Raw genomic sequence first — 18921 nt, forward strand, 5'->3', positions numbered from 1 at the left:
ACTGTGGGAGGAAGCTGGTTTCTAATGGTTTCAAAGCCTTTTAGTTTTTTACCAACAAAATAAAACTGTGACCCAACAACATCTAGTGGGTATAGACGATGGGCAGATGGACGGATGGACAGATGGGTTGGTAGATTGATCTTCCGACCTGCTCTTTGGGAATTTAACTTAAATCTCTATTCTTGTTTAGGTTTTCCATTCCTGAAAACATCCGTTTAAAAGAACCCCAACAGCTCTTAAAGCAGCCTCCAGCTCCTCTGGTGTTTTAGACAGTAATGAGTTAATATTTCATCTCAACGCTTCGGGCTGAATTAAAATTTCAACACTGATCTTACAAACTTCCAAATCTGGAAAAAAAAAAAAGCGTCAACAGATGATATCCTAGTGAGACGGTCTCTTGGTGTACTAAAGTCTGGTTCAGCCGCTGCATTGCTGCTAAACCATTTGACTCTAGGACGAGTTCAAGGTAAAGGACGGTCAGCGAATGTGTGTCTGATCGTGAAATTATGGCTCTAGAAAATGAATGGCTGCTGCCAAGTTGTCAAATTAGGAACGTTCATCAAAACCAGATGTCTGAATGCAGTCCTGTTTGGCTGTGTGGGATTTCCCAAACCGAAACAAGGTAATTGCTACACGTCTTTCTGTGGTTTCTGGGAAAATGTCAGCAAAGGACCATTAAAATACATTCATTGCACATTTAAAATCCTCAGCTTTTACAGTTGATGCAGCCAGAACTTTTGAAATTGCTACTGTCCGGTCAAGCATTGGCGACCGTTTCATGTTTGAGCCACAGAATAAGTCAGTCACTCTTTGCAGTCAGGACAATCCCCCCAGTTAACCCTTCCTGCATTTATTCAGGCTGGAGAAGCAAAAACAGGAGGAGAAAACATCTGAACTCCAAACAGCAGCGCCAGCAGGTTCAAACCCTGAGCCCAACCACTGCACTGCTGTTCTCCTCCCACTGCAGATATATAAAATATTTAATGATGTCATAATACTCATTCATCAATTAATTATTTCCCTCTGCCTGCAAAGAGTCTGCAGTGTTCAAGTGGGTGACAAATTAAAGGGAGAAAAAAAAAGTAACATTTATTCTACGAGTCAGAATCCCTTCTTAAGAGAGCAGGGCAGATGGATCTGCCAACGTCCTTCTGACAATGTTCTTTCGTTCTGGGTTATGTTGATGAGGTTAGGGAGTTTGGTCAAAGAAGTTGCTGAGAAAAGAAATCCCTCATTTAAGATCTGTTGATGGTGGAAGAACCAGCCTACGATTCCTGTGATTTCCACACAAACTGAGCCATCAGTTACCGTTTTTGCCCTGCGTGAATAGAGGCATTATTGCTCTGGGGGCTGCCTCCTGACCCCCAAAGAGACGCATGTAGTGTGGGCCTCCGAGCCAGCCGGGAGCGGGTCCTCACCTCGAGCTGCTGTGTAAAATTCCAGGCGTCATGTGCTGCATTTGAATGTCACGTCTGTTCAGACGTCCAGAGTGTTCGGTCTGATTCTCAAACTTCACAACGGGCCGAAAAGGCGTAATGCCTTTTTTTTATAGCAAAATGAACTAACTATGTTACCTTCTGTTGTTATAAAAATGGTATATGTCAAATACGACTTGAAAGTGGTTTGACTTTTAATTTAATTTAGCACCTTGAAATTGGGCATCTGTCTCTTTAAGAAACTCTTGTTCTTTCTGACACTCCACCTTCAGATAGTCATCACAACTTTGCTCCTCTATTAACCCGTTAGCAATGTTTTTACCAGCGTTGCTCTGAGGAGTAGCTCAGCAGATGCACAGCTCCACCAGCTGTTTGCTAATTGCTGCCGAAAACGTGGAAACGGCAGCTCTGAGGAGGAGCTCCGTCCTCGAAGGCGAGGCTCTGTTGCTCCAAGAGTTTTGCCCAGCTGAGCGGTTGCCGTGGGAGACGAAAGGATGTATGAAAGAATCAAAGCAACATTCCAGGTATGTTTTTGATGAGGGAATATTATTGTAGCACGATGGAAGCTCAGAAAAGTTAATTTTTGCACAACACTCCCCCTTTCAGCCATCTTTACCCCCGATACCACTAAATAAAAGCCAGGGCAGTTTTCCATGCAAAGATCTCACAGGTTTGTTAGAAGACATTACCAAACACAGAGAGTCATGCAGACTACTTCTTCATTAATTAGGTATATGCTGATGGTATTGCTAATAGGCTGTTTATTTCTGCTGCTATCACAACTGTTAAGGGGATAGCTGTGTTGGATTTTGGATTTTTAGCCTCGGGATGATGAGGTTTGTTGATGTTCAGAAAAACTGGTTACACCTGCCAAGGCAGCAAAATGTATTGTTTCTGTCATAAATGTCTGTTTTGGGAAAACTCTGAAGAGTCAGTTGTAAGAAAACATTTATTAACATGTTCTTTTGTTAAATGCAACTGAATCCAAACTAAATAATTGTTACATTCCTTCTGGTTAAATGCCACCAGAAAATACAAAAAAAAATTAAATAAAAAATCTGCTCTGTTTCAATGTCATCTATTTTTTTCCAGCTGAGTTGCTAACACCGTGTTATTCGAGGAAAGGTCGAGGGCCTTATACTGTGTGAATTTATTATCATCATGTTATTAACAATGGCTCATTATGCCAAAGAACACACAGTTGTCTCATGTTTAATAAAAAATGTCGAATGACTTCAAAAGCACCCCAAAAACGGCCCGAGGAAATAAAATTACACCCTCTAAAGAATTCAGCTATCCTGACTTCAAAGTTAAACTGGGAGGCGTGATTAATACACTCATTTTTGTCTCTTTAATATTTACAAATGTTGCTTGTTAGCATAAAAGAGCAAATAATATGACAGAAACTCTACGCTGAAGTTCAAAGTGAGCATCAATTTCAATCGTCCTCGTTAATACATTTTATTTCAGAGAATTAACTTTTCAAATGGGTTTTTTCATTTATGCTTTTTAGTTTTTTTTTTTACACATTTCTAAATGTGTAAATGCTCGTCTTGTCGCTCTGACTGAAGCGGCGTACTGTTATTTTGCACCACACATGAATACTTAAGGCAATTTTTTTTGTTGCTCTCAGCAAACACACGTCGGTGAAAACTGAAACCTTTTTTTCCTCTAGGTGTCTCCCCCGGGAGTGGGGTTGTCAGTTACCCACATGATCTCACTTCCAATAAATTTATTGCTACTCTAGAGGTTCGTTGGGGGATTTTATTGCAGCTACTATTGAAAATTTTATAGTTTTTCACATTATAGAGAGTCTCTATGCCCTGCTTGTAATGCGTCATGATGTTTTTAGGTAATTCGACTAAAGATAAATAGAGACACGCTCATAATGCGGCAAAGGGAGCCACTTATGTGAACTTGAACTCCCGAGTCAGCAGACAGAGAGTAAAAAAAACAACAACCCTTTAGTTCCTTTGGTGAATGCGTTTGGTTTATTCTATCCTAAAAAAAAAAAAACAACAACATCCCAGTAGAAAGCATGAACCACGTTTAAGTGTAAGATGAAGATGCTTGCTGACATGGCAACCTTTACTTGGGAACAGGTCAGGGTGAGGGACCTTCTGGATTGCCGAACAGGAATCTTTGATTCAGACTGGAATTAATGTCAAAGGGAGGAAAAAAATGAAGGTTTTTCTTTGTTTGTCAAGCGGCCTTCTTTTCTTTCCAGTACCTACCTGGAATCTGGAAACAGCAAAAACACTGAAATGCAGGTTTAATGTTCAACAAGACTTTAGATGGTGAACATGAATGTCTGTGGCATTAACGTTTCCCCAGTAAACAAACGCCTGAGCATTCAGTTCTTCTTGAGTTCACAGCCGCTGTCCGTTCTAGTGAATCTGATTTAGCTGAAATTAAGTTCAGCTCTCTAGGTAGGTTTGTCCTTACATTTGCTTATTTCAACCCTCCAGCTGATGCCGCTGTTTCCAGACGAGTTACAAAAGATTAAAATCACCTCCCTGGACAAAGGAATCAGTCAGGAGAAGAAAACGAGTAAAAGGCAAGGCACTACATGTCACAGGAAATTTGACTGCATTCAGAAAACCTCTGTTGGTTTTCTTGTAAAACCAATAGAAGTTTTACAAAAAACTGGACAACCTGCTGTGCTGTAGATGCTCAGTTTTTGCAGGGTTTAAGTAGCACAATAGCCATTTATTACTGAATATTTCAAAAGTTTAAACCCTAAATATACCTTATCATGAATTACTATGTGCAGATGAAACTGTGTTAGTATTACCGCAGAAGCTAACATGGACAGTTTTCCTTATTTCCTTATCTCTTCCTACAGCCAATCAGCACTGAGGAAATTGAACAGAATTCCTGGATTGGCCGCTTTGCAAATGAAAACCAATAATAGCACCAAAGTATTTCCGCTTAACAAGCTGCATTTTCCATTGGATATTCTAGATGTGCTTTATAAAAACAAATGGGAATTGGTAAAGGCTCCATGAATACATTGTCGTTATGTATTCACAGAAATACCGTACATAACGACAGAAAAACCCACAAATAGGCGAAATACTGCAACCCCCAGTTAGTGGGGATCCACCGTCTCGTCAATCTGATTGGAATTTGGAGAAATCAAGACATGCGGAGCGTCTTTCCTCGAAGACATTTGGTTGTAATGCGGTGCGGTCTAAATGTGTTAGCAAGGCGATGAAGAATCTCCAAAATCTAGCGCTGGTGTTTGTCACGTTGGGGTCGTGGTGGCCGGACACACTGATTAAGACGAAGGTTGTTGGTATTTTGAGGTTCCTTATCAGAGCCAGGAACTGCGAAACGCTCGGCTCACCAGGGCGGACCTCCAGCCTCCACGAGGGGCCGTGGCAGCCTGACAGTCTGCAGTCAGAGGGACCGAGAGTGAGAGGACTGTTGAAGGATGGAGACGAGGGGATCCAGACGGTGTATTTATATCCCTCATGTCTCACATCTTACAAATTGATAGACAGGCAAACTAAGAGCTTCTGTCACCCAGAATTCTCCATGGCGGCGCCTCGCCCTGCGCTCATCTGGGCCCCGAAGGTAAGAAGCAGCAAAAAAAAAACCAGATTTGATCTGCAACATGAGGGCATCTTGATTCTTTTTTTTTTTTTTTGGAGGGGGGTCAATACACATTCTTCTTCTATTTTAGTTGCTCCCACCAACAAGTGTGATGACAAGATTTTGTTGGAAATTGAGAATCAATGTTGAAATGAAATTCGGACTAAAGCAGCGGCGTAGTTCTTTTCACAGAACTAACAGATTACCTGAAACATCCTGACAGGAAGATCATTCACTGCTTTTATCCAGAAGGTTGGATTGTGCATGTACAACTATTAAGATAAACCTCGTGGCAAAAAATGTCGATCCTCAAAGGGGTAAAAGCCAGTCAGGGCTAAAATTAGACCTGCAAACTGAGTGTGAAGCACTGGAGCAGAGCACAACAACCTCACCCGTGTTCTTAAAGGTTATTTTCATGCCGGATTGGATCTACGGCCTCAAAACCAAAGCATATCGTGGGATTTGGAAGATTTCTCAAAAATGCAATTCTATATTTGGCGAGGGTGTTCAAATTCACCGTAAAAGAATAAACCCTTTAGATAATCATCTGTTAATCGTGATAAACCTGCGTGGATTTATTCGCACGGCAGACAGAAGCTGTTTTTTTTCCCACAGAGATGGAGGTTTTTCCTACCTGTCAAAATGAGTTAAGGGCGTAATAAGGTGGTGAGTAATGTTCCCCCTGCGTCTCCGAGGGCTATGCTGTGAGATAAATGACACAATCAATAAGTCTCAGCAGTGCAGTGCTCACCTGTTCCCCAATTCAGAGTCGTGAAAGGCTACGCATTCAGACAGACAGGAGAGACAGAGAGAGAGAATCCTTCATCAGCTAAGAATGGGTGGCCGGTGGAAGAGTCGGCCATCAAGAATGAGGTTGGTGAAGCTCCTTGGAGAGTTTACAAGAAATCACAGATCATCCACAAACGAGCACGCATACATGCACACACACACACACACACGCACACACACGCACACCCGCACGCATACGTTCACACACCTTGTTACGCAAGATTTGTTCCAGCAGTGGTGGAACTGTGTGTGTGTGTGCGTGCGTGTGGGTGTGTGTGTGTGTGTGTGTGTGTGTGTGTGTGTGTGTGTGCGTGTGTGTGTGTGTGTTGACTTGGGACACAGCTGTAAGTCTTTGTGAACGTTCAGTGTCCCAGCAGACATGTGCGTTGGCTGCTTTGCCTCTTTGTCAACATTCGTGATTTCCCAACTTGCTACTTGCGAAAGATGTACAAAAATAAATAAATAAAATAAAAAATTTTTGGTACAGGCTTTGTGAGAGTAAGCATACCAGAAAAAATTTTTTTTTTCTTTTTTTAAAATACATTTTCTCAAGTTTCTGAAAGCTTTTACAAATAAAGATCTATGATCATTTGCCTCAGAGGTCATGGGACCCATACGTTTGTAATCAACAGTTCCTGACGAGGTTTTCAGTTAGTCATTAGAAAATAGCTTCGCTCCTCAACAAACTTTGTTTTTTTATTGGGAGTGTGACGAGACGAAAGCCAGTGCTTGGAGAGAACCAGAAGAAGCCATGTCTGCCGCTTGTCCTTTGCGCACGAAGGATGAAAAATGTGGACGAGATTGTTCATGTCAAGTGAAACCAACGTTGAACGTGTGTGGCAGAAAACTAACACCGCACATCCCGCCACACTATGTCGTGGTGGAAACACTTTGTGTTGCGTCAAACTGAGGAGATGCTTTTCTTCAGCAAATACAGGGGAAAATGTGCAGAGTAGTTGGGAAGATGGAGGGAGCTTAATGCAGAGCAATAATGGAAAACCTTCTACAGCTGAAAAACACTTCAGGCTGAGACTGATGGGACGATGACCCAAAACAAACAGCCAGAGATACAATGGAACAGTTTGGATCAGTTTGTGAGTTAAAGACCCAACAGCCTCTATCAAATCTGAAGAAAGGATGGAAAGTTTATTTCTGGGAGAGACTTGCAGCTGTAATTGCAGCAAAAAGGTGGTTCCACAAAAATATTAACTCAGGGGTGTTAAATATAAATCCCACATTACTGACAAACATGTTAAAAACCATGCGTCCTTTTTCTTCCCACTTGACAGTTTTGCACTATTTTGTGTTGGTCTGTAGCATAAAGTGAAAGTGGAGCCCTGACAGTAGACAGCTGTCTAAAAGCCATTTTCTTGTGCTTCTTGTGGAATTTTATGTTATAAATGCACACAGACCACTGAAGTGGACACTAATGCGTCATATCAACTACTGACCATCAGCTGCAAATGCAAGAAATTATTTTTGTTAAATCCAATATGACCGACACACTAAAAAGCATGGCAACCGACCCGGTCCCTTTTTCTACTGTAGACGACTCTTGCAGGTAAAAAACAAAAATATTGTGACATCAGATAATTCCTAAAGAACAATACTACTGATGTATGTTTCAAATAACAACTTTGTATTTGGAGAAAATTACAATTGATCACCTAAAATAAAAAAAATAAAAATAAAAAAAAATTTTTTTTTACAAAAATTTCTTCCCTACCATTTTTTATGCCTTAAGAAAAGAAAAAGAAATGGAAAAAAAAATCCTGACACAATGGATCATAATCCATGCATGAAAGGGTTAAAATGCCTCTAGGAACACATACAACTACAAATCATAAAACTGTAAAAAAAAAAAAAAAAAAAAGAAAGCCTAGAAAACAACTGAATGTCATAAAAGGAAAGGTGATCATCCTTGAATAATCGCTGATTTGAGGTTTCTGTGCAATACGACCAAACGTCTCCGCTTTGCTCTCGCCTTCATATCAACAAGTTTTTCTTCCAGAAGCTCTGCGGTTCATTTAGGTGGGACTTTGTTCACTTTACATAAGACTGTTTGGACAGAAAATAGCTGATTGTTCTAAATGTACTGCTATGAACATGCTAACCTGGTTCTCTGGTAGCTCTGAATTTGAATTTGAATTTCTGGCAGCTGTCTTAAATATTTTCCACATATTGATTTTCCTATTCGCTGCACAGCGATTTTGTTTGGAAGATGAACGGGCTTGTGTTAGGCCAGCACTAATATGTTTTCTTTAACACACACACACACACACACACACACACACACACACACACACACACACACACACACACACACACACACACACACACACACACACACACACACACACACACACACGCACGCACGCGCACACACACACACACCTTTCTCCTTTGAATAATCTGCAATCGGCAGTTGGTCACTCTTAGCTTTTGTTGGATGCTGCTGCTGTCTACTGGAATCGTTTAGATTGTTTTAATCATTTTCTTTATCCTATGACTTCCTGCAAAAAACTTAGAAAGTTTATCAGTAGCACAACAAACCAGATTTAGTTAGCATTACCAAAAACAACAGACAAGATGTCACACCCCCATCTCCACTGGCTACTGAGCGAAAGACTCTTTGGACAGTTCGCTATTTCATCATAAATATAAAAGCATGAAGAAAAATCAAACTCTAGACATAACAGCTTATTAGTGTGCTGCTGGTGGATTTGTTATTAATGATGTCTGCCTGTTAAAATGTGTCTGAAACAAATAGTCGCGTTTCTATAAGCAGTGCAGACTCGAGCAACAGGTTCCAAAGTGTTTGCTCTCTGCATTCGTGCAGCCCTGCTCTCCACATTAAAAGGATAACTGCTGAGAAGATGGAAACCCAGACTCGTCTCTTCTGCATAATAAATCTGTGACAGAAAGCTGGAGAGTCCAAAAATAACCTGCGAGTTTTTGCTCACTCACATAACGTTGCATATTTTTCGTCGGTACCCGAGTTCCACGCAAAAATGAGATCGGAAATATACATTGATCTCTAAAGTAAGTGTGTGTCGGCGTGAACAAAATCAGTGGCGTTTGACTATTTGGAGACAATTCTGGAATATTATTTATTCAAACTTAGTTCATTAAGCGTTCCTCAAGAACCGCTCCGTCTGTCTAAAGCCATAAATGATTCAGCTACTCTTAATAAAAAGTGTGAGAATGAAAACTGTGGGGAGAAAAAAAGGATGCTTCCGCTACATGCATACATTTTTATTCGTTTCGTAAAACAAAAAACAAAATATGAATCGGTGTTTGAGGGTGATGGAGAACAGGACAAAAAATCGAGGAGAAAACAGCAAAGAAACAGAAAAAGAGGAAGAAAAGAAACTCGTACGCTGAGGAAAACATGGAGATGGAACCAGGTGGAACATTGAAGACTGAGGAAAGAAGAGAACATCAGAACAAACTAAAAATGCACCGAATACACAGCACAAGAAACACACAAGAAACTAAATAATTACTATTGCCGAGAAGTGACACAATATAACACTCCAGAGAGGAGAAAAAGTAATTTTTTTTTATTTTTGATAAGACAGCTGACAGACCTTAAAAAAAAGTTTTCTTCCCTCAGATTCCTTTTAACGACAGGCGTTTCCAGGTCATTCCTGAAACTTTGTGCTTAAATTTCAGAGAGGAAGAGAGAAGCATTCTTTGAACTTTTGGTACGTTCGTGGCTGGAACAGACCATCACACAGAGATGGAGGAAGAATATTAAATGAATGTCCAAAGCACTGACAGGATGATGGAACAACAAAGTGACAGGAAAACAGATCTCCACATTTACCTTAGGAAAAATCTGCATCAGACTGCAATCTAAATGCAAAAAATTTTTAAAAAGCGTTTCCATTGCAGTTTTGCAAAATAAACCAAATTTGAGATGGCTAAAATGTTAAACCTAGCGGCAAAACTTTTTATAGACAAATGGAAGTTTTTTTTTTTTTCAAAATTGCCATGTTTCCATTAAGCAAATTTATTTTATGAATGTCAAATTGCTCAATTGTACGACCAACAAAAACACAAACTTGGGAGAGGGGAGAACATTGTTGCAGTTGTTTGTTGTTTCAGAATTTCACCCTGCAAAAAGAAATAATCGAAAGCCCCAAATGATTCTTACATTACCGCCGCCTCTGATATTTGTATGCAAACTTCTGATCTCAGTTGTATTTAGTCACGTTATAAAACGTGCGAGGACACCAGAGGAGTAATCTGGAATATAAAAATCAAGATGTTTTCTAATCAACCAGTTGTTTGTGCTGAGACTGACAGTTGGCCAGCGTCTTGATTTCATCCGGATGCAATCATCAAGCGCTCTGTGGACGTTCTCTTCCTTTGTACGTCGGCAGGAGGAAATCCGCTCCAAATTACCTTTAGGCTTCGTATGACATCCTAATGAGGACTTCGGTAAACATTGCACAAGAGACATGTTCCATCTTACCAAGGACTGCTGTTTCTAGCTGCCGTACAGTGGAAAGGGCCATGCAGATAAGCGATGTTCTCAATCTCACCACAGAAGGAGTACACATCTGTTCACTCTGAATCTGAAGGGGATGAATCTGTCATCTCTCTCTGCTCCTTCAGCCATCTCTCTCGCTTTCTCTCTGTTATACAGTATTAAAAGCAAGGCTGTAAATCTGTCTCTAACTCTGCACAGAAAGCGTTTGTTAGGAATCAGAAAATTCAGTAGGATTCTCTACTGGGTTCCTTTGGCTGTTCTTGTGTTTCATTTGTCTTTTAATTGTTTCTTTTATTCTTTTGTTATGAGATCGTTGTCATTTACCATCATTATTTGGCTTCTTTTTCACTAATTGTCAATCCTTAGTTTTGCATTTTGTGGAGTTTGTGTTTAGAAATCATCAGGGAACCAGAGGAGAAATATTCAGCTGATTTATCTACAGTGGGACTGCAACAAGGACTCAGTATGGGGCCTGCAATAGATTCACAGAGTACAGTATCAATACTACTAATAGTTTATACTAAAGACTGTCGGGTGGTGCAGGTAGCAGGTAGTGACATCCACATTATATTTAAGTAAAGCAAAACTAAAGTAAATGCAAAATAAAAGTAACGTGCATTGCCTACTTTTCCACAGTTGTAAACGGGATCCTGCCAGTCTAAGCAGGAATAATGAATGGATGGTTGCTTTACATCGACTCTTTTCCTATTTTGGTAAAAAGCAGGAAGAGGAATTGCAGAAAGTTATTGCCTCATCAAAATTCGCCCTGTTGTTTTCCCCCAAATGTAGGTCATTAGCCAGTAGTTTGGCTGCTTCATTAATGCGTATTAATGAGCTATAATCCATTTGACGTGACAGGCCTTTTAAATCACCTCTTGCGGAAGGAGGGCTCACTCTCCCTCTCACTATCAATTACGCGATCGAGGCATCTCGGCGCGTGCCCGGCGCCTCCGCGGATCTCGCGCCGGGAGATGCAAGGTCACCGAGCCTAGTAGATGAAAGAGCTCAGAGCGCGGAAGCGTCTGTAAACTCGGTTCGCCAACGCGGACGAAGAAGCCACTGTAGCATGACGGGATCTCATGAATTAAACAGTGATCTTATTAACGGCAATGAATCACAGGAGCTGGCTTTCTCCAACTTGGCCATTATCTGCCCACTTCCATGGCTCCTTGTTGCTATTAGCTGAAACGGCTCTCCCCAGCTGGACCGCAAGAAAAGGGTTGCAGGGGAGGGGGGGCAACATAGAGGGTATCTCTACCAAGAGGGTAGCACACACACGCACACACACACCCTCACGCATATGCAAACAGAGGCCAGATGCATCTCAATTCCAATTAGGTAATGGGAGCCGACAGCAGGCATGAGCAAACTGCACGTGCGCTCGGAGCCAGAGGAGAGCTGGACGGATCGTTTGGCGTTGCAGAGGCTCCTTGACCAAGAGAAGAAGGCAGGTGGTCACACCAGAAGCAAAAAGTGATAGCAGTGAATCATCTCTGGAGGACTGAGAAGTTTTCTGGGAAGCAACGTGGGCAACCTAAATGTAGGAGAGAGAGAGAGAGAAAGAGAGAGAGAGAGAGAGAGAGAGAGAGAGAAAAGGATGCTGATATGAATGACAGATTGAAGTTGATAGACTGCGAATAAAGGAGCAGCCAGCTTGAACAGAGGGAATAATGGATTGTCAGGGTGAGGATTTCCTTCTTCCTCTCTTGTGTTCGGCCATACTGGACCAGCGTCGCACACAAATTCCTGTCAGGAGGGTAAACGTGGCCGCAGACGTACGGCTTCGGCTCGGATCGGTGCGTCAGCCGCGCACAGGAAGTCACATTCTGAAAATTTACTCACAGATAAAATGTCAGTCATGCAGCAAGCTGGCCTCTCCCTCCCTGTCTTTCTTTTTTCTCCCTCTGTTTCTGAATTCCCGACTCACCACACACAGAGAGGAGCAAAGACAACCCTGAACCCAGTGACAGAATGAACCCAGTTAATCTGCTTTTTTCCCCGATTCAGGCTGGCTTCATTTTGCACATCTGTCATGCTTCCATGTAAGTTTTCTCACAGAGTCGCTCCATTGTATTCCTCTCTCTCCCTCTCTCTGTCTGTTTTTGAACTGTACACTCATGATATTCTCTGTCAACGTGCTGACTCGCATCACTTTTTCTTCTATGCCCAGTAACCCAAATCCTTTTGTGCTCAAATATCTGATTAGCAAGCACATACTGTGGCAGGACCAAGGTCTGTGGCAGTCACCGTTTCCACGGTAATTACAGTGGCAAATTTATATGCGAGGATTTAATCATATTCCAGACAATCATTGTCCATTTTGCAACAGTGAGGCTAACCTGCTTACAGGAAGTTTTATGTATAAGCAGCTGAAGTCACGATCAAAACTGATGCCATTTCAAAATATTGTGTAACACACACTGAATGAACTCCTCTTGACATTCAAAATATCCACGACATGAACGCAGCAAGCAGGTTTTCAAAGTTTGTGTGCTCTGGCTTGACCTCTGTTGCTTTTGTCCAACAGGAGCAATGATCGTCACCCGTGTGGTTCAGTTCGCTTGCAAGAAAGCACGGTGTGAAAGCAAACCGCACCAAACGAGAGAAATAAATCTTGATCCGTACCAAACAAGAGGGCTAATGGACATCCCCGGTGTGAACAGACCCTTATTTCTCTACCTTGTTCAACACGCCTGAGTCAAATGATGCCTCATTAGCATTAGCATGACACCGACCTGCTGGAACGAAAACCTGCAGGACACCGGCCCTGGAGCGAACTCTACAATGAGTCCTGTATTATGACAACTGTAGAGCAAAACACAGCGATAGCTAAGAAGTTCTCCAAGAGCTCCTCCTCTCAACTATTCAGGTACAAATTGACAATCGTGTATTTTCCAGCTTATTTGCTCATTGTGTCACCAGGTTAAACTTACAGTGAGGCGGCAGCACTGAAATGTCAGGAAATCTATTGAGAATGTACTGAGAACTCTTGTAGGTTTTACTTCTGACTTTTTACCTTCAACACAGTGTTCCTGTGTTCCTATTAATGGCTGACAAGGATTTCTACATCATTGGTAGCCGAAGGAAAACTCAAAGTCTTCCTTTAACACACGAGATGTGTAAAAAAATAAAAATAAAAAAGTCCTCACATTTAATAAACTGGGCTTCTATTTCACAACCTCACAGTCGTGGCCCTTTAATATCATTTTGAAGAAAAATCATTAAGTCTGCCTTCTGGATTATTTTTATTAAGGGCTGAGGATTGGATAAAGCTTTTTCCTCGGTCTGTTACTGCAGAGGCAGTCAGAAACAGGAGCCACTGTTGCTGACTAACAAAACTCTCAAGCGTTGCCAGAATACGCTGTTGCACGCTGTTGGCCGCAGACTGGCAGCTTGGAAGCCGGCCTCTGTTTTACTGAACTTAGAAATCTATCTGGATAGTAATTTATATGCAGTTGAAAAAGAGTCAAATTGGCAGAAAAAGGTTTTTAACTGAATTAACACGGCAGCGCTATAAAACGTGATTCCAAAATGGCTGTGTGCATTTCTTTACGACATGACCTTTCTTGGCAGCTGATAGACACGGCCCTGACTGACATGGAGCTGTTGTCAAATCATTCAACCCACCAATCAAGCAACAAGAGATTTATCTGCTCTGTGTGCAATTTTATGTAGAATTGATTTAGTGAACTCTAATGACAGCACAACATGGATAAAGACAACGAGCCTCCCACTGATCCCACGGAGGAGGAAAAAAGAGGGTAATATATTAAACGTAGGGACAGGACTTTAATGCCCATTTAACTTTAACTTGCTAAAAATGTGAAGAAAAAAAAAAATATTAATCTGCAAATGTTCTTGCCGGAACGTCTGTATTCACACGTTTCTGGTACCATTGTAAATCTGACGTACAAACAACAGTGGTGGAGGATAAATAAATTAGCTGCTCCTCTTGGCTCACTGGGGGTTAATTTTTCCTTCAAAAAACGATTTGATGGTGCACTGGAAAAGACTGATGTTATGCTAAAAGGAGATTGCTAATCAGTGAAGAGAGTCAAGCCTGAAACAGCATCTCGATGCTAAACATGTCACAACAGCACAGACGTCCCCAACGCTAACGTCTGCGTCCACAGTCCACGTTTCTAAAGATGTGTTTTTTCAACAAAATAAGGGATTCCTGAAACGCTTTGCACCAATCTGATGGTTGAATCACTTTAATAACAAACTAAAAGCAGTAAATATCTTTCTTACTGGGCTCATAAAGGGTTTTTGACTTGAAAATGTTGCTTATTTTGTGGATGCGTTTTGCTTATGTTTGATTGTGATTAATTAATTACAGATCCTGCAGTTAACTCTAGTCCAACCAGTAGAAACAGATTTTACAACTCCTCATGTAAGAACAAACGTTGGGGTTTATTCAGGCAGGACGGATGTTTTGCTCAAATAAAACAAATTCTGAGTTAGTTCTTTTAAAAATCACACACACCGTTTTTCCCCTACAAATATAAATATCTACAAACAAGACAGGTGGACATCTTGAGAACGTTTCACTGCTTTTCCTGTGTCACTTCGCAAACTGAAACAATCCATCCAAGTGTTGTGTTGTGGCCGTGATTTCCTTGCAGGTTGACACTTCTCAGTTCATCATCACGAGCTGATAGGGGGTCATGTTCTGGATTTCTGCGTGATGATGATAATATGTGGCTTTGGCCGACTCAACGCCCTCATGCATGCCAGCCCCAAGCGGATCAGCTCTACCCCACCTGTTCCTTTTTCAGTTGCCAAAACCGACCGAATGTCTCCTCCCTTTCCGCAGCTGTTACTGACCCCAGCATGCCTGGTATGACTGGTGCACTGGCTGAGAAGATGCTCCGGCCAGCAGGCCATCTGGTTGGCCGGCTCGGAGGAAGCCCGTCCCGGTGAGAGAGACGTCCCTCAGCACCTCGTGTGGCCCGGACTCAAGAACCGTTTAATCCAACTGCTTCTGCCTGCGGACCTCACTTGTGTTTTCTTAATGTGCCAACGTCCGTACAGAAACGTTAGGCAGAAAAGCAGAAAGGACAGGCTGGACCGGTGCCACCCGGTCCAGACGCTTTGCCAGAACAAACTCGGCTCAGTGTCGTCTTGCTGCACTCGGCTGCTCCTGCTCTGTTTAGCCCCAACGAGAGATGCTCAGTGAGTTAATGCTAATTTAGAAGGATTGGGATCTAACAGCATCTGGCCTGTGTTGTTGATCTTGATTTCATCAAAACTGTTTAAGCTTTGAGGTATTTCTCGATTCCTCCAGCATTTTCGTGTGGCTGATGCTCTGATTAGGCAGATGGATTATGCTGATGTGGCCTGATTTACAATTAGCTCTACTGTGCTGTGTGTTATCAATGTTCTCTCCTTGTGGTTTCATCACTTTTTGAGCTATTTTCTTACTGACCACCTATTTGGTCAGTACCTGTCTGGTATCTGCTTTGGAAACATTTCATAGCTTCTTTGAAAACAGATTTGAAGGGAACGTTTAAGCAGCTATGTGACTCCAATAGATCAATCTATCTGATAGCAGGAGGTTTTTAGTTGATCAGAGGTCAATTTGTTGTATTTTCTAGAAATCTAGGGAAAAAACACAACCTATTAAAATATTGTGGTAAAGAAAGTTCACTTTAATGTTATTCTCTCATCAGAAACATACCTGGAGTGTTGATTCTTTCATGCGTGTTTGAGAAATCCTTTCGTCTCCCATGGCAACCGTTCAGCTGTGCAGAATGTGTTGGACCTGGCAACCCTTCAAGAGTAAAGCCCCTCCTCTGAGCTGCGATTTCCAAGCTGCTGCCTCACGGAGCAGCCCTCCACCACAGCTTCCCCACTCAGCTCCTTCAGACTAGCCAGAAGCAATTAGCAAACACCTAGTGGAACTGCGCATCTGCTGAGCTCATCGTACGAGCTGCTTCTCAGTTTGGTGCTGGTAAAAATTTTGTTAAAGGGTTAATAGAGGAGGCTTGTTGTGATGACTTCCTGAAGGAGTGTTGGAAAGAGAAAGATGCCCAATTTCAAGATGTTAAATTACAAAATCACATCTTTCAAGTCATATTGGGTATATATGTGTCAGTCAACATCAGATTTCAGATTTGTTTTGTAATATTTTGTTAGCCCTGATCACGCTCTACGCCAGCAGACAGGCCGACGGCTCTGGACTTCTCCAGGATGGACAGGTGGCAGGTTTGTCTGTAATTTCAGATTTTCCCTTGAAATTAATTTATGGAGCTTATAATGACATCACTCCCATATTATTTACAGACATAGTCAGTCTTATTGGATGTAAATGTCTGAGTTAAATTTTTTTTCTCATTATTCTGGTGTTTAATAAAAAATAAATCATTTAGCTGTCAGCTGATGTCAGCTGATCTAAGAGAGGGAGAGTTTTATTGGATATAATATTCCACCGTGATAAAATCAAAAGGTTGTGTCTCTTTATGATGTGGTAAATATCTGCCTTCAGAGGCACATGGGCTCTACAAAATATAGTTTGGTAAGAAACTGTTATGAAATGGGGTCTGACTTGACCCGAAGACATTTGAACACCGAGGAACTGCTGTTTCGATGCGCACAAGTGACACAATGGCTTGAAGGCTGAACAAATTTTAAGGAATGCATCAAAGTGACTGAGAAAAGCAAAACGAAAACAAGGCCAGACATTGATATTTGAATATTTCATGGTAAACATCTAAATATTTATTGGGTGTCCTAAATTTTCCATGACTTTATATCTGTATCTGTACACACAACTGTAACTACAAATGGTGTTTTAAAGCAGATGTACCGTATTTGCACAGAACCCTCTTTGTAAAGCTAAATAAAGCACATTCAAGTCACACACATAATGTCCAACTTTACTAACTGCCAAAGACATGGTTCAGACTCTCGACGGTGGGAGGCCTCCTCGCTCCCCGTCTGCCTGCATGCATGTTTTCCAATGTAATTAATTCTTAAGGAATAGACGGCTGGAAGTCCACTTTCAGTTGCTCGGTAATGAACCGTCAGGAAGGCAGAGTACATTTTTAATCAGGAATTCGAAGCCCGAGACATTTCTGAGGCTCATGACTTAAACATGTTTCATGTTACATATATGGTTCTGACGTTGAAACAGGAAACGGAAGAGCAGAAAATGAATATAAATGAGGTAAATAGTGCCGTCTTGGCACTTTTCATCTACTTGCATTACTTTTTGTGTTAATTATAGAAGGTCACATGGTATGGCACTGCTTCCTCTACAAATGTACTTTTTTTGTGGATCTCAAAAATCACGTTTGATTTTAAAGTTCCAAACCTGCTAGAATATATTGCGATAGATAGATAGATAGATAGATAGATAGATAGATAGATAGATAGATAGATAGATAGATAGATAGATAGATAGATAGATAGATAGATAGATAGATAGATAGATAGATAGATAGATAGATAGATGTTTCATTATACAGTACCACTTACTGTACTTACTGTTACTGTAACAGTACAACTGCTAGCTAAGTAACTGCTAGCTAAGTAGCTAGGTAAAAGGTAAAAATGTTGCTGAAGTGTTAAGTTGCCTATCGTAACGACAGACACTAATCTGTTGAAAACTATAACACCAGTAGAAAGGCATTGTAAGTCATGATTTCCATGTAGAGAATCTCTGGCATCTGATTGTATATGATGTGAATCTAGCAACGACGCAGATGATTCAAAGCAAAGCACAAACGTTTGAATAAAATGACAAACAGTCTTAAATTAGAGGATGAAACACTTAACATTTGTGAATGAAATGTGAACGTTGTTTATAAAAGGCTGCAGAGATTTATCGAAAATCTGAACGTGTCATATGAAACTCATTTTGATACAAGCCAGTGGGAGGGGATTTTAAACTTAAAAATGAATTAAAATATGAGCGAGTTTTTAGATAAAATTACATTATTACATTTCTCACCTATTTAGTTCCTAAACATATGTTGCTTTTGGCAAAGGACCAACAAAAGGAGCGATTTCCCACTTTTAATCACAGTCCGATTTTTAAGATAAAGTGTCTCAATGTTTCCTACAACATTTTCTCTGCGAAGTCATTTGCATCTGCAGATATGATTGCATGGGTTTTTTTCTGTTTAGTGTGTCATGGTTCAACTACTGTGTCACATCTAAATGTTTTAATATATGTACTTGCTAATTGTACCAACTAGATAGAGTTGAACACCGGTGGAGTGGTAAACTACAGAACAGATTTGGGAAAGTGGTGAGTGTGAACTGGGTTGATTCTTATTGGTATTATTTGATATTTCTGAAGGTAAAAGAAGTCAAAGAGTAACTTATTTTCATCCGTGGTGTAACACATAAGTCTTCAAACCTGTCAGGAGGTAAGAGTTGCTTCAGCTGACATCAGTGGCAGGTTCTGGTTACCCAAGACGGACCGATAAGGATCGTTGTACTTGTGCGCCAAGCAATAGAGGCATAATGCCAGAAATCTTTCCAACAAGTTACAGGATAGCACAGGGAGCAGTCCAATAAGTCAGATTTAAAGATCTGAGAGTGGGTTTGGTGTTGCTGTGATGTTGAACAGGAGCCCGGCCGGGTTGACGTTCC

General features: G+C 41.2%; 1 long non-coding RNA gene across 1 annotated transcript; it reads left to right on the forward strand.

Moving 5' to 3' along the window:
- Window positions 1-14467: 14467 nt before the first annotated feature.
- On the forward strand, window positions 14468-17182 carry LOC145554781 (uncharacterized). Its single transcript, XR_014090777.1, has 2 exons — window positions 14468-15495; window positions 15993-17182. It is a non-coding gene; the product is annotated as an uncharacterized LOC145554781 (long non-coding RNA).
- The last annotated feature ends 1739 nt before the right edge of the window (window positions 17183-18921 follow it).

The sequence above is a fragment of the Poecilia reticulata genome, chromosome 14 (genome assembly GCF_904066995.2).
Source record: "Poecilia reticulata chromosome 14, P_reticulata-male-v2, whole genome shotgun sequence".
NCBI classification, from domain to species: Eukaryota; Metazoa; Chordata; class Actinopteri; order Cyprinodontiformes; family Poeciliidae; genus Poecilia; species Poecilia reticulata.